The 23,455-nt window shown below is 43.1% G+C and overlaps 1 pseudogene; it reads left to right on the top strand.

Annotated features, from left to right (window-relative positions):
- The window catches only part of LOC130310848 (SANT and BTB domain regulator of class switch recombination-like), a 53,382-nt pseudogene that overhangs the window by 14,819 nt on the left and 15,108 nt on the right, over window positions 1-23,455 (top strand).

The following is a 23,455-nucleotide window of genomic DNA, read 5'->3' as shown; positions in this document are numbered from 1 at the left end:
GAGGAACCAGCCCGAGCTTCTTCTGCCGAAACTGCCTTGCTGAACCTGGTCCAGGGAGATTCTTCTGTAGGTGAATACGCCATCCAATTTCGTACCCTCGCCTCCGAATTATCTTGGAACAACGAGGCCCTCTGCACGACCTTTAAAAAAGGCCTATCCAGCAACATCAAAGATGTACTGGCCGCACGAGAAATTCCAGCTAACCTGTCAGAACTTATCCTTTAGGCCACCCGCATTGACAAGCGTTTTTCTGAAAGACACCAGGAGCTCCGCCAGGAAAAGGACCTTGATCTCTGGGCACCTCTCTCCCAGTATCCTTTGCAATCTACCCCTGTGCCTCCCGCCGAGGAGGCTATGCAAGTGGATCGGTCTCGCCTGACCCATGAAGAGAGGACTCGCCGCAGAGATAAAAATTTATGTCTGTACTGCGCTCGTACCGAACATTTCTTGATGGATTGCCCTATTCGTCCTCCACGTCTGGGAAACGCACGCACGCACCCTGTTCAAATGGGAGTGGCGTCCCTTGGTGTGAATTCTGCTTCTCCACGTCTCACTGTGCCTGTGCGGATTGCTCCTTCTGCCAACTCCTCCTTCTCAGCTGTGGCCTTCCTGGACTCTGGTTCTGCTGGAAATTTTATTCTGGCCTCTTTGGTTAATAGGTTCTGCATCCCGGTGACCCGTCTCGTCAAGCCGCTCTACATTTCTTCAGTCAACGGAGTGAAGTTGGACTGCACTGTGCGTTACCGCACAGAGCCCTTGCTTATGAGCATTGGACTGCATCTCGAGAAAATTGAATTTTTTGTCCTGCCCAACTGCACCTATGAAGTCCTCCTCGGTCTGCCATGGCTCCAGCGTCATTCTCCCACCCTTGACTGGACCACCGGGGAGATCAAGAATTGGGGTCCTGCTTGTCACAAACGATGCCTCACATCTGCTCCTCATAGCCCCCTTCCTGGTGACACTCTGCCCCGTGACAAGCTTCACCCTCTGCCCCCCCCCTCCCCATTCCCACTTCTTCTGGTTTACCTGCCGCTGATGTAGCTACCCAGGATTTTTTTGTTATGGAAGGAAACTCAAGAGGCGTCCCCTATGTTCTCGTCTCATTTGAAGGGACAAGGAGACAAAAAGAGGAGGAGACCTAAAGGGGGGGGGTACTGTTACGTCGAGGGCTCCGGGTCCCTGCTCCTCCCCGGAGCGCTCGCGGCGTTCTCCTCTCTGCAGCGCCCCGGTCAGACCCGCTGACCGGGAGCGCTGCCCTGACATTCACGATGGGGATGCGATTCGCATAGCGGGACGCGCCCGCTCGCAAATCGCATCCCAAGCCACTTACCCGTCCCGGTCCCCGGCTGTCACCTTCTGGCACGCGCGGCTCCGCTCTCTAGGGTGCGCGCGCGCCAGCTCTCTAAGATTTAAAGGGCCAGTGCACCAATGATTGGTGCCTGGCCCAATCAGTCTAACTAGCTTTCACCTGCTCCCTGTCTATATAACCTCACTTCCCCTTCCCTTCCTTGCCGGATCTTGTTGCCTTGTGCCAGAGAAAGCGTTTAGTGTATGTCCATAGCCTGTGTTCCAGACCTTCTGCTGTTGCCACTGACTACGACCCTTGCTGCCTGCCCTGACCTTCTGCTACGTCCGACCTTGCTCTTGCCTTGTCCTTTTGTACCGCGCCTATCTCAGCAGTCAGAGAGGTTGAGCCATTGCCGGTTGATACGACCTGGTTGCTACCGCCGCTGCAAGACCATCCTGCTTTGCGGCGGGCTCTGGTGAATACCGGTAGCAACTTAGAACCGGTCCGCCGGCACGGTCCACGCCAATCCCTCTCTGACACAGAGGATCCACCTCCAGCTTGCCAATCATAACAAGGTGTTTTCAAGGACTGACCGGTCTGGGGCCTTGGTCCCCCCAGAAGCCCTTCTCCCCATCAACATGCTGGGACTAGGGCAATTCTATCTGTGCTTGCTTCTTCAGGAAATTCCCTTCTGGGCAGAACTCAAGTTTCCGACCATCTCAGCGATCTTCATTCTGGACATACTCAACTGGTAGGTGGCCTGTCTTAGCTGGTCCTCAGCCGTCCAAGGCGAGTGGTTCCTACATCCAGAGGTGTTTGCAGTGACCTGAAACCTCTAGGGCGCTCCAGGCGTGGACCTTTACTCGTCCCGCCACAACTGCAGCGTTCCTCTCTCCTGGTCGGGCTTTGCCCTACCTTCTCTGTTTCTTAGTCGGGCCTGGCCCTACCTTATCTGTTTCCTCCCCTTCCTCTCATTCCAGAGTCCTGAGCAAACTCACAGCGTTCCCGCCATTCTCGTGGCCCAGCCTGGCTCCGACGGGCGTGGCACGTCGTCGCGGTCAGGCTCCTAACGACTTACCGCTGTGCCTTCCCTCTCTCCCAGGCCTCCTATTTAGGTCCCCTGTGCCACCCCTATTTACCGTCTTGGCTTTTGATGGCGTGGAGGTTGAGAACACGGTTTCTCTTCACAAGTGGTTCGCACCATGCTGATGGCTCGCAAGCCTTCCTCTGCAAAGATTTACCACCATACCTGGCGGTCCTATTTTCATTGGTGTGAATCTCAGCCTTTTTTCTCTGGTTGTGGTTTTCCTTCCCTGACCCCTTTTCCCTTTCCAGTCAGGGTTGGCCCAAGGGTTGGCTCTCAGCTCCCTTTAGGGTCAAAGTTCGGCCCTTTTCATTCCTTTGCAAAGTCCTCTGGCGTTCAATTCTCATGTCCAGACCTGCTTCAGGGAGTGGCACACACTGCCCCTCCTTCTCGGTCCCCTTCTCCCCCTTTGTACTTACACTTGGTCTTAGGTGCCCTGCAAGGCGCTCCTTTTGAACCTCTCAGGGACATTCCTCTTCGCCTCCTTCCCTGGAAGGGGGCGTTCCTTATTGCTCTTACCTCTGTTAGGTGGGTGCCAGAGCTGGCAGTTTTCTCCTGCCGTTCTGCCTTCCTGGTTGTATACCAGGACAAGTTGTTTTCCGTCCAGTTCCTTCCTTTTTACCTGAGATAGTTTCGACTTTTTCATCTCAATGAGGACATCGTCCTGCCGTCCTTTTGTCCGGCCCCTTCTCATCCCAGGGAGTTTGCTCCACAAACTGGTTGTGGAGAGGGCTGTTCGGGCTTATCTCTCTGTCACTTCTTTTCGGCAGTGTGACTCCTTTTTTTGTTTTTCTGGAAGGTCGTCTTAAAGGACGACCTGCTTCTACTGCCACCATTTTTCGGTGGATCCGGTCTGCTTACCGCTGCAAGCGGAAGATTCCCCCTTCCGGGTTTTGGCTCATTCCGCCCGTTTTTCGGGGCATCATGGGCCTTTCACTTCGTGGCTTCGGCCTCGCAGTTCTATACTTCGGCCACGTGGCCGTCTTTGCGCTCTTTCACAAGGTTCTACCAGTACCAGGTCACCATGACGTACATTTACGTCCATTGCCGTTAAGGGGTTAAAGGCCATTAGTACTCCACTAGGCATTCTGGGGAGAGGGAAAATAAATACAAGTAAAGATGATATGTATATACAGTAAAATCTCCCTTAGTGGACACCTCCAGATAGGGGACACCTCCAATAGTGACAGTTTTTTATTCCCCAACAGTGTCCCGAAAGACTTACTGTATTTACCCTCCGAATAAGGGACACTCCTGATAGCGGACACACCCAATAGGGGACAAGAAACTCCCGATAGGGGACAAAACATACCCAATAGGGGATAAAACTCTCTCAATAAGGGACAACCAGGCTTATGTGCTGGCCGCCGTCAGGGAGGTACAGCCAATACACCAGTAAAGGGCCCTGGCCCCTGCAGCATTCCCAGCACAGAAGTAGAAGACCCCTGTTTGAATTTAGCAAATGTGCCTTCTTCTCCATTCTTCTCCTTTTCTCCTCATGACAGTTCTTACCTACAAGCTATATACACTATATATATATATATATATATATATATATATATATATATATATACAGTAGAATCACCCAATAGCGGACACTTTTTTTCCCCTTGAGTGTTGCTATTGGGAGATTCTAATGTGTATATATAGAGTGTGTATAGCTTGTAGGTAAGAGCTGTCAAGGTGAGGAAAGGAGCATGAATATTAGGAGAAGGAGGCAAATTTGCTAAATTCATTTGACTCAACATGCCCTACAGGTTAAACCACATTAATGTAGATGGTGTGGCAGTGTGGCAAGGAAAGGGTGTATTTCCCTTGCTATCTCTGCAGAATGCTCCACCTGTGGCCTGATTAATGAGGTATCAGGAAGGGAAAGTGTGTGTTTAAAAGGAAAAGGAACAGAATAGTTGGGGCTCTTCCGAGGAGACAGCATGTGGGCTGTAGGGAAGAGACAGAGGCTGCTGAGGAGTACACAGCCCGAGCTGAGTGGCTCAAAGAGAGTGACATTGTGAGTAGAAGGTTGCAGGGGACATATGTTTAACCGGCTGAGGGAAGCTCAGCGGTTGTTAGTCAGGACAAGCTGATCTGTTTAGTCAGTGACCAGACGGTCTAGGATTTTGTTTTGTTCCTGCTTTTTGTTTATTTCTTACCCTGCAACCTGTCTAATAAAACTGGCAAGGTGCCAGATTTGCATTATATGCGTTTGTTTGCTGGTTTATTGAGAAGAAACGCATCCTGTGGCATGGTCAAGGACGATCCCAGAGCTAATCCCCAAGACGGATCGTCACAATGGGAAAACCTGTATAGGTCTAATAAACCATCCTAGATGCTCCCCACAACATCATGGCCTAGATTTATCAAACTGTGTGAGAGAAAAGGTGAAGTGGTTTTCCCACAGTAACCAATCACAGCTCAGCTTTCACTTTACCAGAGCTTGTTAGCTGAGCTGTGATTGGTTGCTGGGGGAAAATCACTTAACTTTTTCTCTCACAGTTTGATAAATCTGGGCCCATATTTTTAAAGAACTCTATATAAGGACCTAGCATTTCAAATGTATGGGGTATTGTTTGTAATGTATGTAAATGTTCCTTTTTTTTCCACCCCGAATGTTAGGATGCTGCACATTATGTTGATCAAAATATATCTTTAAATTCTTGTTGTGTCTCATTTTCAGACGTTCCTGTTAAATGAGCTTACACATTGTCAGTATCATCCAGAGCCGGCTGTGTATTCACTCGATTCTCCAGGCACTGGAGTCTATCCTTGCTGTAACCAAAAAGTCCTCAGATTTGACCCTGCACAGCTTCCAAAGGTCAGAGTTGTTATATTGATAACTACATGGGGCATAGTTCAGTAAGCGCAGCCCAGAAAATGTAGCCTACTAAAGACACCAGCCACTCTGCACTCCACTTACATAGGATGGGAGTGAGAGACACGGCACAATGTGTGAAATGTGGGGTGGAAGAGGCGGATTATATGCATAGCCTTTGGCTATGTAGCAAAATATATGCATTCTGGGATTCGGTAATTTGTGAAATTGAGACCAAAATACCGGTGGAGGTGCCTCGCACAATTGAATTGAATTTACTTGGTGCTATAGGTAATATGGGTAAATATGAGAAGGTATTACATAGGATTCTCTTCTTTGCAAGATTGGTGATCTTAAGGAACTGGATATCTTCCGAGGAGCCACGGATAGAAGAATGGAAAAAGATGGGTTAAGAATTATGAAGGATAGGGAGTTTAGATGGGTTCGGAGTGGCAGAGGAAGGAGAGAGAGGAATAGGATCTGGAGTTATTGGTAAAAAAAGAAGAGAAATTATATAATATTATTTTTTTTTTGCCTGGACCAGGGGGTGGGAGGGGTTGGGGAGGGTAAGGGATAGGAATTCTTTAATGTTATAAATTGTGTTCACTCTAGTTCCTTAAATGAACAAAGTTGTACCTATGGATGTTTATTGTAGAATACAATGGATTGTGATTGTTTTAAATTTATATAAAAAGAAAAAATAAAGTAAAAAATATAAAATAAAATAAAAAAGACACCAGCCATGTATATGCCACCTCAGGGCTAGCATACATGTGCACAAGTCTTGGCTTGGCCTTTTTTTCACTTATCAAAATCCCCCCCCCCCCCCCCCCCCCCAAAAAAAAAAATGTCAAGAAAAGTTGAAGTAAATGGATATTTTTTCTCAACTAAAGCATTAAATATTTTTAGAGGATTTTGCAGGCAAGGTTTATTGATGGCCTATCCTCATGGTACGTCATCAATATCAGATTAGTGGGGTGACAACATCCTGCGCCCTGCCAATTACCTGTGTACAGAGCAGGAAGCTGAACTACCATTATTTTCCAGCACAGCCTTCAGCCTGTTGGACATTGAGTTCACCAGAGCTTCACAGGTTGCCACTGGACCAGTATTAGAGAGTGTGAGAGCAATAACACCAAATGTAAAAACACCTCCTGCCCATTCACACCTGTGAACTTGTAATGCTTACAAGTCATGTGACAGCGGGGAGGGAAAATGGCTCATTGGGCTCAATTTGGACATTTGCACTTAGGGTTGTACTCACTTTTGTTGCCAAGGTTTAGGCATTAATGGCTGTGTGTTGAGTTATTTTGAGGGGACACAATATTAAACACTGTTATACAGGCTGTGCACTCAATACTGTACATTGTAGCAGAGTGTCATTTCTTCAGTGCTGTCACATGAAATATATAATACAATATTTACATAAATGTGAGGGGTGGACTCACTTATGGGAGATACTTTATCAACCCCAGTAAGATAATATATTGTTGTATAACAGTGTTATTTGGAATTATTTTACAATATTGACAGGGATCATTGTGCTTTAGCAAAGACTGTTTTTTATGCCACTTACCAAAATTGTACTTATGCAATTGGAAATCTAGAATATGTATATTTTTGTGAAGTGTTATTTGTTAACAAGGATTATTAAACCGTGCTTTGTTGCTCACCAGGGTTGTAAAGTCCGAGATCATGTTATTGGTCTGTCCGGAGGAGATGCACCAAAGAGTTCTATGAACTTACTAAGTGACCTCTTACAGAGAAGGGATATTATAGTAGTTCCTTTTTCTAAAGACTCAAATGGGTAAATATTTTTATTCTATACATTAGTTAACCCAAATCCATATTTCTTTACAGTGGTTATACCTCAGTTTTGTGCTTCTACACAGGGACTCTGGAATTAGCCTAAGTCAAGATAAAAGTCATGAATGTGATGTCCAAATAGAGCCGAGCGCAGCATGTGCACAGAAGACAGCGGAGATTAATGCTGTGAGTCTCTGATAATCTCAGACACATATTGCATAGGTTGAAAACCTCTAGTATAATCACAAAATATACCGGTAAATTCACTGATATCAAAGGTAGTTTGGTATAAAAATATGTGGAAAGGGCAGCAATAAATGAGGAAGAGGACTGGCCCTTAAGGGGGTATTCCAGCCTGTTACACATATCCTCTACTTACTAGGGTATAATGTAAAATCGGGTATAATGTCTGAGTGTGGGGACCGGGCAGATTAGACACCGGGTACAGTCACTGAATACAGTGCTCAGCTATCTCCAACACCTTCTATAGACATTAAATGGAGCGTGACCTACCACTTCATTCCAAAACAGGTCCCAGTTCTTGGCATCATGGGGAAAAGTGGGGAGGGGCAACCTCTGGGGTAGGTAATTAGTATTAGAGGATAGAATACCCGTTAATTCTGTACACTAAGCTCACACTTTCTTGTTATCTTGCACAAAAAATCCACTGACAGACTACCTCGAGAACAATAACCCCCTTGCCAAATGGCATGTTTTTGGGCCCAAAATGCATCAACAACATTTCAGTGGCTGTGGTAGTTACTCTTTGTACTCTTGAGGGGGGGGGGTACCCATTGTTGGCCAACCTTTTGGCCTAACATTTCTAAGATAGCCTTCAATTCAAGTCTGTTTCATAAAGAAGTTGTCTAGTTTAGAAGCTGGTTTGTCCGACACTAAACCCAATACACAGGGTTATAGTGTGGGTAAACCAGATTAAAGTGAGGTATAACTCACCCAGATCCCCGGTCCGTTTCTGGAGATAGACCCTTTATTAACCTCTATAACTAATATTTTAATTGCTGTCTTTGCGCAATAGAGGCGGGACTTGGCATACCTAGCCATCCCTGCCTTCTTCCCCTTTGCTCCCATATCAGAGCAGAGAGGAAGGAGGCAAGGATGCTGGCTGTGCCTGGCCCCCCTCCATTGCAATTGATATAAGCATTGTGGTTAATGACAGGTCTCTCTGCAACCGGACCACGGATCCAGGTAAATTATATCTCATTTTAATATGGTTCACCTGCACTATAATCCAGTGTATTAGGCTTAATGTTCTGCCTTCATTCCAGACCTCATACAGAATAGTTTGTAATACAAAGTAAATACTGTCCACAAAAAGGGAGGTGACTCCTGTATTTAGCGATATTCATTTATCCGCAGTCTAATACCTATTACCTCTGTCTTCTCTTTTCTTTCATGTCTCTCTTCTTCTTTCCCTTTTGGTGGGTTAGTTTCTTTTATTAAAAAAACTTCAGTCTTCAGCTGGTAAGTAGAAGTGACAAATATCCATCTTACCTGGGTGAGGTTGCCTTCCTAACACTTTGCTTATTGCAACTGCTGTTTAAGGGGTTGTTTAATTTAAAAAAAAATTTCATAAACCATATTAGAGAATTCTGAGTTGCTACAGGGGGTTCTTGTTCACAATCCTTATCTCTTGGCTGACTGAAGAGTGCATAGAGAGTCTGTTACCAGGAAGGACCTGTCTTTTCCTGCATTCAGGCCCGGTGCATACAAAGGCAGCTCAAGCAGCTGCCTTAGGGTGCAGGCATTGGAGGGGCAAAAAACTCTGAACCACAGGCACCCCCTCCGCCCCCCTTCCCCCCCCTGCCAAAGTAAAATAAGTGGCGAAGCATATGATGTACGCATCGCCACTTACAGTATTGTTAAGAAGCAGGGAACAGCATTTCTCTCTGCTCCTATACTTTAGATCGGCACAGCACTCCCACTGCAGGACTTCTTCAGCAAGCTGCCGGCGATGAGATGACGTCCTCACCCGCGGCTTGCTGAAGAAGTCCTGCACCGGAGCCCGGACCTCAGGGAGGAAGTGGAGTGGAGGGAAGGTGAGTTAAAGTTTTATTTTTTTGGGGGGAGGGGGCTGGAATACCTATGTAACTAATGCCCTTCACCTGTGTAGATGAAAATCCTTGCACCGGCCCTGCCTGCATTACATATAACCATTAAATTGAATGCCCTTAAATTCAACGAGACCAATATTATTCTTAATGTCACTAATGGAGGTGCTGCAAAGCAATTGCTGCCATGTTTTTACTGATCACTGGGTATCGGAGCAGGGGAATATATTGTGATCTGTTTATGGTTAAAGAATCCTTCTCATAAGGAGTGGCCAAACTCTTTGGGGGAAATTTATCATTTGTATGTAGACTATATTTTTGCTCTAAATTTTTGCTACTTTTTAAGTAGACTATCTTATCATTGTGTGGAAATGTTTAAATCAAGGGAAGGGGGGATTTATTTAAACCTGTGTAGAGGAAAAGTGATGCCATTGCCCATAGCAACCAATCAGATTGCTTCTTTCATTTTTCAGAGCCCTTTTTATGCCTTTGTGTGTGTGTGGGGGGGCATTTTTAAGGGTGGGTATTTTTTATGGGTTTTTTCTACCTATTGTTATTGATTGTGATTAATAAAGAGATGTTGGTTACATAAATAATTCTTCTGGGCTAATTTTTGTAGGTATTAGCCGCTAGGCTTGTAGGTAATATAGTGGTGTTTTTTCTAGTTGAGACCACCAGATATATGGATTACAGATCCCGGGATCAGACCTGGGTTACTCAATTGGTACATATATTTGATGAAGGTAGTACCCAGATTCAAGATGTTGATACAAAAGTGAGAGAAACTCAGACTCAGCTGAAATTTTTGCTGAAAAAGCGTATGAAGGTGTGGTGGAACAAGGCAACTTTAGAGAGTTATTTACAGAAAAACATCATACCCAGAGGGCTACGGGTGCAAATCTTCCCTGCATTCCCAATAGACGACCCTAATGTTAAATCTAGGTGGGAGGAATCCTGCCGAGTCTGTTCTAGGACATTTTTGGAACTTTTGATTGGAATTGATAAAAAGAATTTGGAGCAGTTGGAAATAGAAATTGATAAATTGAAGGAAATACTGGGCAAGGATTTGAGTGCAGAACGTCTGGCTTCCTTTGAGTTGGATCTTGACACGGAATTTAAGAAGTGGGAAAGTGAGATTCAAGCCACTAAAATTCGTAAATTCAAACGTGATCAAGCCGATTATTCCAACAATACTGTATATAAATGGCAAAAACCTGGAAATGGACGGCCACTATCCCGTTCATCCTCTTTTTCGTCTGTACGGAGTACAATGGGGGACCGTTTTTTAGACAGACGCACGCCCGACGAGGGCGAGGGGGAGGTTATCAACAACCCATCGGCCACTACCCGGACTCTAAGAGAAAGACAACGGCAGGTGACCCCTCAACATCAGAGGAACAGACTGAGGCGTTAAAGGTAATTAATCTGTCTAAACATGTACTCACAACTGAACAAATAGAGGTACTATCGAAGGGTCTTACCTTTTCCCCAGCAATTGATTTTGACTATTTTGAGGCGGTAAAGGATCTTCATCTCTTCGCTCGGAAAATTATATTGAGGAGGTATCATAAGAACGATGAGATGGAACCTTTGCCGCCTGATGATGTACAGGTTTTAGCTGCTTTAGAGGAATTATGGAGGGAAGCCCAAGGAGAGGATAGTGACCCTATCCCAGAGGGTATAAAAAAGAAGTCTACGACCTTTCCACCCTTCTCACTTTGTCCGCAGGTTGAGGTATTTGTTAGATTGGTATCAGAGGATTTTAGAGCGTTACATGGACGACGCTGGGACAATCTAACCAGTGCCGAACGTATGGCACTGAAACAATTAAGAAAATTAGGGGATGTTATCTTTAAACCTAGGGTGGGAACGTGGTGGTCTGGCCATGTGACCTATATGAAAAGGAAGCCAGACGTCAACTTAGCGATACCTGTGTGTATCGTGCACTACCCAGCAATCCCATGTCATTATTCCAGAGTAGGCTCTGTAATATTTTGGATAGGGCTGTCCAGGAGGGTATAATATCGAAGCATCCTAGGATACCAACCCTCTATCTCTTACCAAAAGTACATAAGAGTTTAACATGCCCCCCTGGGCGCCCTATAATATCAGGGATTGGGAGCTTGACGGAGGTGGTGTGCCAATTTTTGGATTTCTATCTAAAGCCGCTCGTCGAATCCCTGCCATCTTATTTACGTGACTCCACTGATGTCCTTAAATGTTTTGAGGGGATGAAATTGGAGGATGATATGGTTATTGTGACAAGTGACGTGGAGTCACTATATACATCTATTGCGCATGATGACTGACTGCGCGCATGTAAATTCTTTCTCAGTACCAGCAATCTTTCTTTACAGTTGATTGATTTACTTTTGGAGCTATTGGAATTTGTTTTACGACACAATTTTTTAGTTTTTTGTGACAAATTTTACTTACAGATTAGTGGAACCGTGATGGGGGCGCCTTGTGCGCCCCCATACGCTAATTTATTCATGGGGTACTGGGAAAGAGCGATGATCCATAATGGTGAGCAGACATGCATGCAGTCCGTCATCATGTGGCGTCGTTTTATAGACGACATTATCTTTGTATGGCAGGGATCGACGGGCGATTTGGAGAGGTTTTTGAGGTACCTACAGGATAACACCATGAATGTAAGGTTAACTAGTAAATGGAGTCGCACCAATATAGATTTTCTGGATGTAAAGTTATCCTTTGATGCAGAAGGGATAATCTCCACTGATATCTATAGGAAGGACACCTCCGTCAATTCCTATCTTAGGGCAAACTCTTTCCACCCACCACATGTAGTGGGAGCAATACCACGTGGCCAGCTTATACGTGCCAAACGGATATGTTCCAATGATGTTCTATTTGATAGGCAGGCAGGTGACATGGTTGATCGATTTTCAAGGAGGGGATATTAACGGAATGAGGTAGTACAGGAATGGATCAAAGTTAGACAAATGCCAAGACAGAGGTTATTGACTAAAAAGGAAAGGAGGGAGGATGTAAGTATTGGACATACAAGATTCATCTCACGTTTTAATAAACAGTGGTCGGGCATGAGGAACATACTTTTGCGTCACTGGCACATTTTGCGCATTGACAACAAATTGAGGCAATTGTTACCTGAGAGACCATTGATGACACCAAGAAGAGCCCCTAACCTTAGGGACCTTCTGGTAACAAGTCATTACATCCCTCAGAGAATAAGACAGCACCCGTTTGGGTCCAGAGGCCCACCCTGGGGAAATTACCCATGTGGGAAATGTGGGGCCTGTGCGGTAATGGAAAGGACACAGAGTTTTTCTGATCAGGATGGTACACATCAGTATAGAATTGTCCATAATGTCAACTGTGGGGTCTCTGGTGTGGTCTACCACGCGCGTTGCCCATGTGATAAGATCTACGTGGGCATGACAACTCGCGAGTTGCGAGTGCGCGTGATGGAGCACATCAGAGATATTAAAAATTCAGCACATGAGAACTGGAGGGATGAAGGTGGGCTACGTGGTAAGCCACTAGCGAGACACTTTAAAGCCCTGCATCAATCTAATTGGAGACTTTTGAGAGTAAAGGGAATCGACAGGATATATATGGGAAATAGGGGTGGTGATGCCACCAGAGCCCTCTTACGCAAAGAGACTAAATGGATTTTTAAGTTAGATACAATGTCTCCTAGGGGACTTAACGAACACCTGAGTTTCTCTCCCTTTTTGTAATATGCTATGGTTTTAAATATTGTTTCTTTTAATCGAGGTATTGCTGTGCCCTTTGTGAGGATTGATGATTTATGGAGGATTGTCGTAGGAGGATACAACATATGGAAGAAAAAGAGGATAAAGAATTTCATATGAAAGAAGGAAACATGAATTTATATATATCAATATGCTCTCTTATTGAACCACGCGGATATGATTGTGGGCCCTCAACAGGACTGTGGAGTGGACTATATCACTATGGACGCTACACAAATAGGAATTCACTACATGTTATTTGGATTGGTTTTTTTGGTGCATGTATATGGTGGGGTATTGTTAGAGGATTGGGATGCACCCACTTTGAATTTGTATTTTATTTGGATGGTATAGGGTCTCATGGATGATGGGTGTATTTGGGATATATACATGGTGTGGTAGGATGTTGTGTGGGATGTGTGTGTGTGAAGGGGAAGGGGGGGGGCATGTGTGGGGTAATGTTAGGTTGTTGTTGTTGTTTTTTTTTGGGGGGGGGGGTTGGTGTTCACTATAGGATGAGAGGGTATGATCATGTACATAATATATACACTTTGAGTATATAATTTAAACACTTGGGGTATATAATCAATTTATAGTTCACTAGAGTGGGGACACAGTCATAGTAATTTTTAGTAATTACACATAATATATGGGCTAGTGGCCCTCTTACTAGCACAATTTAATCTAAACACAGGGGGTAAGTGTGTATGTGGGGGGGGGGGGGGGGGGGAGTATTATCTCCATGGGTACTTTTTTATCAACCACTCCATAGCTTTGAGCAGTATCCATTATGCTATGTTCACTGTTTGAGGGACAAGGAAGAGGGGCCATGAAGGTTTGGCATACTTTTTATAAGGGTAAGATGTGATGATGGATTAGCATAATAGCATATACAATATGTTAATGTGGAGGTGGTATAATTTAGAACATAGAAAAATACATTAATTATTAGTTCGTATATGTGATGCTATTGTTTAAGTGATTTTATATCATTTTTTCTAATGGATTATGGGTTGTATAAAGGGATTAGAATATACATATGTTTGTATCTCCCCTTTTGTTTACCTACCTGTCGGTGTGGTGCTGAATAGCTCCTCCTGGCAATTAATCCTCATTACAACTATGTGTTGCCCGGTGCGCATGCACGTGGTTCCGACGTAGCGCGATCTTTCGTTCGGCAGTCAGTATTGGCGGATGTTGTCATTATGACGTACTTCCGCCAATGACGCCGCCCGGAAGTCGCGCGGCGTTCGGACCACTCTCATGCGCCATTGGAGGGCACGCCACATAAAGGGCCATCAGTTCCTCACTCCCATGAGCCTCTTGAGAAAGGGATTGCCCGAAACACGTGTCGAGGTGGTAGGAACGTGGGGACTTGTTCAGCATGCTACCGACAGGTACAGTACTTGATCTAATTGTTATATGATGGCATGCTGATAGGGACTTTTTACATTTCATTGAATCTATATATTGGGTTCCCCACATCCTGCCTTTGTGTGTGTGTGTGGGGGGCATTTTTTATGGGTTTTTTCTACCTATTGTTATTGATTGTGATTAATAAAGAGATGTTGGTTACATAAATAATTCTTCTGGGCTAATTTTTGTAGGTATATAATTGAGTTTTGGATTAGCCGCTAGGCTTGTAGGTAATATACCCTTTTTAAAAATGAATCATAAATCTGATTGGTTGCAATGGACCACGCAGCCTTTACACAGGTTTTGATAAATCTCCCCAAGTTGTTTTTCTTCAGTGGTCTGGAATTTATTATTTACAAAGTTTTTGGTAAAAAGTCAGAAAGCCCTCAATGTGTCTCAAATCTACAGCAGTCATGACCTGGCTTACAAAACTGGCTGTGGAAAGCATTAGTAAAGAGTCACACAAATTTGGGCTAAACACTTAGGCTAAACATTCGCTGTAAAAGTCGCAAAAGAGGTACCATACAAATTGGTATGCTGAAGTGTCATTTCAAAAAATTGTGTACTGGCACCATATTTTTTACATGCCCTGCACCATTATATAAATTTGGTGCACATACACATCACCACCACACAAATTTAAAGGGGTACTCCGTCCCTAGACATATTATCGCCTATCCAAAGGATAGAGAAACAAAAGGGGTAGATCAGCTCACCAAATCCATATGTGTCAAGCATCAGGCAATAGTCCCGGAGCACGGACGCAGGGAGCCGCCACTCCCCGTGAGACTGAGAGGAGGAAAATGGAAGGGGTCCAACTCCTGGGTAGGTAATCCAATAAAACTTAACCTTTAATGGCAACCAATTAAAACATGGAAAGTCGCCACAGAGGTGACGAGTGACATGTCACTTAAAAACAAGGGGGGGGTGAAACGCCGACGCGTTTCGAGCAGTTGCTCTTAGTCATGGCGTTGGTACCTAGTCACACGGGGGTTTAAATACCCTCTGGCATATGGTCGGGTCCCACCGTGTAAAAAACTCCCCGCCTCCGTCCAGCAGGATGTGACGTGGCATAGGGAAGGTAGTCAAGAAAAAAGAAGGTGCGGCCAGGTAAGAACTGACTAGGTGAAAAAAGATGGCCGATTAACCCATGCGTAACCCGCATGTCAATACATACTACGTGTAAAGGCATGCGGTATATGCGAACAATGCAGTGTAATAGTGCAGCGGCCGCTAGTGGGATATTAGCCTATCGGGTAATTGGCCTGTCATATAACAAAAAGCGCATGTTGTGAATTAGCCTGTCACATAGTAAAAAGCGCATGTTGTGAATTACCACCTAAAAGTCCAAACTAGCAAATAAATATATTCGTACACATGAGAGTTTAGCCCGTAACTAAATATAACATGATAATAGGCATGTTTAGCAGTTAAGCAAATTAAGTGCTTGAATGCGATGTATAAAGGATATATATAGAAACATATGATAAAACTGTCTGGGAGACATGAGAATTCATGAATATGTTTTAGTATACGGACACATGGGGACCTGTGGATAGGTATATATAGTAACAAAGGACAGGAATCACAACTTGAAATAAAACTCCAAAGATAAGTGAGTTTTACCATAGCCACAATAAGGTGATGTATAGAAAAAACCAAATAAGGCCAAAAGAAAAAGAAAAATGTATAAACTTTTTTGTGTGTACTGATTTAATAAAAATACATGAGATCATTTCTATAGTTGAGACCCTTAGGAGCACGTGTTTCCATCCTTAGAATCCAAAAAGCCTCTCTTGTATGAAGGGCATGTAACCAATCACCCCCCCGTTTGGGACGGGGTACTTTTTCAATTCCTTGGATGGAAACAGTGTTACTTTTCCCTTCATGGTGCTCCACTAAATGCCTGGTCAAACCAGACATAGATCTGGAGGAAAAATTCGGACGAATAGCAAGATGTTCATATATCCTTCTTTTTAGTTTTCGTCCCGTGCATCCAATGTATTGCATACTGCATGCAACACATGTTGCACAGTATACAACATATTCGCTATCGCAGTTAATAAAGTTTTTTATAGTATAACTAATGCCTGTTGCTACTGACACAACCTGATGGGTGGAGGGCATTAGAGCGCATATATTACACCGTGGTTACATAAATAATTCTTCTGGGCTAATTTTTGTAGGTATATAATTGAGTTTTGGATTAGCCGCTAGGCTTGTAGGTAATATACCCTTTTTAAAAATGAATCAGAAATCTGATTGGTTGCTATGGACCACGCTGCCTTTACACAGGTTTTGATAAATCTCCCCAAGTTGTTTTTCTTCAGTGGTCTGGAATTTATTATTTACAAAGTTTTTGGTAAAAAGTCAGAAAGCCCTCAATGTGTCTCAAATCTACAGCAGTCATGACCTGGCTTACAAAACTGGCTGTGGAAAGCATTAGTAAAGAGTCACACAAATTTGGGCTAAACACTTAGGCTAAACATTCGCTGTAAAAGTCGCAAAAGAGGTACCATACAAATTGGTATGCTGAAGTGTCATTTCAAAAAATTGTGTACTGGCACCATATTTTTTACATGCCCTGCACCATTATATAAATTTGGTGCACATACACATCACCACCACACAAATTTAAAGGGGTACTCCGTCCCTAGACATATTATCGCCTATCCAAAGGATAGGGGATAAGATGTCAGATCGCCGGAGTCCCGCTGCTGGGGACACCCGGGATCTCCGCTGCGGCACCCACCTGTAGCGGCTTCCGGAACCGCTGGAGGTCCTCACGCTAAGTCCATCGCGTCCACGGGGGCTGAAGATCGTGTCGTCATGACTCTGCCCCCCTTGTGACATCACACCCCGCCCCCTCAATGCAAATCTATGGGAGGGGGCGTGACAGCTGATAAGATGTCTAGGGGCGGAGTACCCCTTTAAGGTGTAGGAAAATTGTTCACCTACACCACCCACAATACATTTCCCCTTTTAAACTTCTGATTTCTTACTGACTTACAGTAAATGTAGTGCTACAAAATTCCCTTAATCAAGCACCTAAAAGATTGGCAGTATAGATAGTGCACCACTTGTCTTATAAAGTGGAGGTGGAGCCAACATTGTATGTTACAGTTTTACAGATTCACACATTTTTTTTGTGTAATAGTCATCTACAAATCAACAAAAGATTTCCTGCTATTTTCATAAAGTCATCCCAGAAAATAAAGGCTGCGTTGTCAGTCATAATATTGCTTGTGTATGCTAGTATCAGCTCTGCTATTTCCCTTCTGTATGATGTAAGTCATACGCTGTACTGGGCTGCTTACCTGTTAGGTGTCAGAAACTAACAGTAATACGCTATGATCATGTGACGTTTATTTTTGGGAAACTGGCCCCACCGTTTGAAAATTAAAAAGTTTTATTCTTTGTTATGGAGCAAGAAACATATTCTCCAATGGTTTTAATTAAACATTTTCCTTAGTTTCTCTTCTACAGCCCCTGCAGTGTGTTGTGTGAGCTCTATTTCCTGTTTACACTTGTACACAGCCTATTTAATTCTCCCCTGAAGGCTCCCTTGCATCTGCTTTCCTCTCTTTCTCCAGCCTTTTTGAGCCATCATCAAGGTTTCTTTCCTGTCTCCAAGCTGCTTTGTAACCCCCTCCCTGATTTTATCTTTAGCTGAAAGGTGGATTATTTTATCTTTCTACGTAGCAGCTAAATGGTAAAGGAATTCTTAGCAGGGGCTGTATAGAAAGTTGCCTTAACCTTAGGCTCACAGTTGTAACATTCTGTCAGACTAGGAGATTCCATACCCATAAAGTTGCTAGCCCAACAACAAGGGGAAAATAATTAGGTCTGTTGATTGGTGGAGTAAACTGTTTACAAGTAGTGGAGACTAGGTTTATACGCAAATGTCTCTTTCTATAGTATAACATAGACTTCGCTATATATTTACTTATTTGTTTTCTGATCAAGAAACAACAGTCTCTGCTCTCAGAAGACGATGACTACACTACTGGATCTGAGGTGACAGAAGACGAGGTTGGAGATGAAGAAGAAGTATCAAAAAACCAGGTGCGCTTCTTGATCGCTTAATGAGTACCTCTCATGAGCTTGTTACATTTTATAATCCTCCCAGTTCACTGCCCCCATCATGATAAACCACCCCCTGCCTTTATTTTTATTATTTTTTAGTTTTCTACCTTGATATTGCTCTGTATTTTCTACTCAGTCTCAGACTGGGAAGGGGCGTTACCCAGCAGGCTGTGACATCATCTGAAGTCATACAGGGGAGAACTTCCTCCCTCACTCTGCTACACACAGCCCAGAGCAGCTCAGTGTGTGAGATAAGCTATGATTGGCTAAGGCTGCACACACACCCCTCAGCACTTCAGACTGCATTTCCTGATGTTGAACTTCTGCCAGGCCAGCAGGAGTCCAAAGTCTGTACAAGAGATGAGGGAAATGTGCTGTGGATATGTAGGAAGACACCTAGTGGCAGCTTTTTTAAACACAAATAAAACATAGAAAACGTCATTTTTTTTTTTTTTTTTTAAACAAAGTACATTAGAAAGATTTTTTTTATTTTCCAATAAGAAGTGCAATAGCAAAAATTAGTTTTAATGAGAGTGCCCATTTAACTTGTCTCCCTCATTGCTTTGTAGACAGTAGCAAACACACTGAAATGTATGGTTATATCAAAGCAAACTAAAAACTACATATTTCACCAGCCCCATAGAGATGAACCTGCTGTACCTGAACCTGATGTCTGACATTTTATATACATTGTCAGCAAAACATCTAAGAATCCTATGGACTTAATCTGAGGAGCACCTCTGTAACCATAACTACATATTAAAGGGGTACTCCGGTGGAAAACTTTTTTTTTTTTTTTTTTTTTAAATCAACTGGTGCCAGAAAGTTAAACAGATTTGTAAATTATTTCTATAAAAAAAATCTTAGCTGCTGAATACTACATAGGAAATTATTTTCTTTTTGGGACACAGTGCTCTCTGCTGACATCATGACCACAGTGCTCTCTGCTGACATCTCTGTCCATTTTAGGAACTGACCAGAGCAGCATATGTTTGCTATGGGGATTTTCTCCTACTCTGGACAGTTCTTAAAATGGGCAGAGATGTCAGCAGAGAGCACTGTGGTCATGATGTCAGCAGAGAGCTCTGTGTTCCAAAAAGAAAATAATTTCCTCTGTAGTATTCAGCAGCTAATAAGTACTGGAAGGATTAAGATTTTTTTAATAGAAGTAATTTACAAATCTGTTTAACTTTCTGGCACCAGTTGATTAAAAAACCCCATAAGTAACCCCTTAATTTTTCTCCATTGCTTTCCAAAAGTGAACAATTGAAGATTTGTCTTAAAAACTGCCTACATGAGTGTTTTTGATGTAAGGCAGGGTTCCCTTATACCTGGCTATCTAGATCCACCCCAAATGGAAACACTGAGTGCAACAAGCTGGATGCTTTGCCCCCAGCGTCCCATCTGGTGCCCCATTGGCTGAATTGAATTACAGTACCAGACCTTTGGACAATCTGGCATGGAGCAAAAAATGCTTTGTACATTTTTTCTCTTTTTGATCTAGCAAGACTACGCTGGAGAGCAATTTTGCTAGACTACTGGATATATGGGGACCTGGCAAAGAAATGGACACAGCTTTTTCACATAGTTTCCTAAAATGTTAACCTATAGCCTCTCCAAACTTTACCAATGTTCCTCATTCTGCTGTCATGTATTCAAACCTTCTGACCACTTCATAGCCAATAAACCTGCCTTATCAGTAAGTAAGTATCAAAGTCCTGCATGTTAGGGTCAATTCACACAGCGGAATTCTGCCTGAAATGAAAGCCCAATACACTTCTATGGGATTCCGCACTCCCGTTGACACTTCGGAAATCCCGCTTGCGGGATTTCCGAAGTGTCAACGGTAGTGCGGAATCCCATAGAAGTGTATTGGGCTTTCGTTTCAGGCGGAATTCCGCTGGCAGAAATTCAGCCGTGATAATAGACCCTTTGTTTTTATTGACACTATATAGTATTACACTTACCATCATTTATGGTTTTTCTTCCATTGACTGGTATTGGTACGATGTACCTGTCTGAACGGACAGGTTGTAATCCCTTGTACTGTGATTACTGTGTTTTATGTCAGTAATAAAAATAAGTTTAAAAAAAATTTGTACAAAAATATTTTTAAATCTATTGCAAAGATTCCCTGTGAATATGTATGTGATGGGTTAGAACTCCATTTTAGTGCCTATTAATCTTTCCATCAAATATTTGATTTGTTCTTAACAGGAAGGAAACAAAAACCAAAGAAGTCCAATAGACAGCCAAAAAAACACACCTCTTCACCAAGTATTCATAAAAAAGAAAGGCCGCAAGAAAAGGTAAGTTTCTACACTGCACTATTTATTGCTGTTATTGGCAAGATGAATTAATTTATCTAGGGTTGTTTAAAGGGTTATTCATACAGAATTGATGGCTATCCTCAGGATACGACTTTCTTGTTTGCAATTGATAAAGGGAGATTACCCTCCTTAAACGCGTCTTGCCACGAGCTGTTGTTTCATGTATTTTTGTTTTATTTCTTTTATTTGTACTTTTTACCAAGTTTTCAAATTGAGCTATTGAAACTACTGTACACCTGAATCCCAGATTGGTTGGAAGTGCCCCTGCAGTCAAATTTTTCCTCAGTCTTTCAGCTTATCCTCAGGATAGGCAATCTATATTAGATCTGAGGAGGTCAAATTCTAGGCACCCCTTTATCAATCTCTGTACTATGAGTACAGATGGTGCAAAGTACTGCAGTGTTGCCCCAGTAATAGTGGATCCCGGCCAATCTATTCTGTTTTGTAAAGATGTTTAAAGGAATAGTCTAGTCTTGAAAAACGTATCCCCTATCCTAATTTATCAAGTCCAAAGCAAATCTAAGCTCACAAGTAGAAGACACAGGTTACATCTCACAAATATGCAGGGGTTAAGACAATAGATGTGGAGAATTTACAATACATTGGTGAAACCAGTGGTGTCCTGTATGAATTTACCTACAGAATTACCTACAGAAAGAACAGGCACAGACAATGGGACCAAACCCTGCACCAAACCTCGCTGTAAACTCTGGCAACATATCTGCACCAAGATGGAAGCCACCCACAACAACAAGACCTATAACATTAGGGGACTATACTCCTGCACATCCCCAAATGTGGTCTACATGATACAATGCACCAAGTGTGACATGGGATGCTACATTGGTGAATCGAGACGGAAACTCAACGAAAGGATGAACCTATACAGACATTCCATCAACCGCCATAAAGAAAAGGACTACTGCCCCCCAGTTGGACACCATTTTACCCAAACAGGCCACTCCATACATGACCTTACAATCAGGATATTGAGAGGGAACTTCAAAAACACACAAGAGAGAAAGACATTTGAAGCCAAAATGATACTGTTTTTTGACTCGAAAAACAGGGGACTCAATGTGGATTTGAGTTTCTTATCTCATTATCAAAATTTCTTATAACCTGTACTGTATTCTCTTATAACCTGCACTGTGTTCTCTTTTACATCTCACTATATCCTGCTAATTACCAGTCTCTCCCCTGCTCCCCCTCCCTCCCCCTTTTTCTCATCCTTATCTATTTATTCTATGTTCCTATAGCAGGACAATTTATGGCCCATCTTAGTTTGAATTCTCCACATCTATTGTCTTAACTCCTTCAGGACGAAGGGAGTACCTGTACGCCCGGTCCCAGTGTTTAAAACGGGGTCAGACCGTGACCTCGCATCACACCGGGTCTGTCCCGGCTACTAACGATTGCCGGGACCCTGGGCTAATAGCATGCGGCACCAATCATTATGTCTAAAAATGAAAGTAAACGCTTCCCGGAAGCTCAGTCAGGCTGATCGGGACTATCGCAATAAAATCGCGATGTCCCGATCAGCTAGGACGCAAGCGGAGGTCCCCTTACCTTGCTCCATCGCGTCCGATCGGCGTTTGATTGCTCCAAGCCTGAGCTACAGGCTTGAGCAATCGAGCCCCTATCTCGCCTATCCATGCAAAGCTATGGCTTTGCAGGGATGAGGGTAAAAGATCAGTGTGTGCAGTGCTATAGCTCCCTATGGGACCTATAACACTGCAAAAAAAAAAGTTAACAAAGGTCATTTAACCCTTTCCCTAATAAAAGTTTGAATCACCCTCCTTTTACCATAAAAATAAATAAAATAAAACTGTGTAAATAAAAATAAACACATGTGGTATCGCCGCGTGTGGAAATGTCCGAACTACAATAATATTTTTAATTAAACCGCATGGTCAATGGCGTACGCGCAAAAAAATTCCAACGTCCAACATAGTGTATTTTTGTTCACTTTTTATATTTTAAAAAAATGAATAAAAAGCGATCAAAAAGTCCGATCAATACAAAAATAGTACCGATAAAAACTTCAGATCACGGCGCGAAAAATTATTCCTCATAACGGCCCGTACGCGGAAAAATAAAAAAGCTATAGGGGTCAAAAAATGAGAATTTTAACGTATAAATTTTCCTGCATGTAGTTATGATTTTTTTCCGAAGTACGAAAATATCCAACCTATATAAGTAGGGTATCATTTTAACCATATGGACCTACAGAATAATGATAAGGTGTTATTTTTACTGAAAAATGCACTGCGTAGAAACGGAAGCCCCCAAAAGTTACAAAATTACATTTTTTTTCTTCAATTTTGTCGCACAATGAATTTTGGACTTGATAAAGGGAGGAATCCCGAAAGCTTGTCTCTACAAAACTGTTAGTCCAATAAAAAAGGTATTACAAGATACTGCAACATTTTTTGATTTGCATATATATATATATATATATATATATATATATGCAAAGATGACAATGAACCCCATGCAGACAATGGATGAAAGTAAAAAAGGACATCTCCAGCTACCAGAGAGAACCAACCAGTCCACCTCTAGCTGTTGCAAAACTACAACTCCCAGTATGAATGACTGGACAGGCAAAATCTGTAATTTACTGCACCAGCCAGATGCTTCATTCTGCTGAACAGGATATGAAATGAAATTGTATTGAGAGCATCAGTTATATTGTAGACCCGTGCAGCACTAAATGAACACACACCGAACTGGTCATTTAGCATGTCTTCCAGCAGGCCTCCATTTCTTCTCAGGCTTCTGGAGGAACAAAAAGTAGATTTCTATTATCGCTGTGTTCTGGCTA

This window comes from Hyla sarda, unplaced genomic scaffold (genome assembly GCF_029499605.1).
Source record: "Hyla sarda isolate aHylSar1 unplaced genomic scaffold, aHylSar1.hap1 scaffold_1600, whole genome shotgun sequence".
Classification (NCBI taxonomy): Eukaryota; Metazoa; Chordata; class Amphibia; order Anura; family Hylidae; genus Hyla; species Hyla sarda.
The sequence above is the reverse complement of the archived record's forward strand: the minus strand, read 5'-3'. Positions and strand labels throughout refer to the sequence as shown.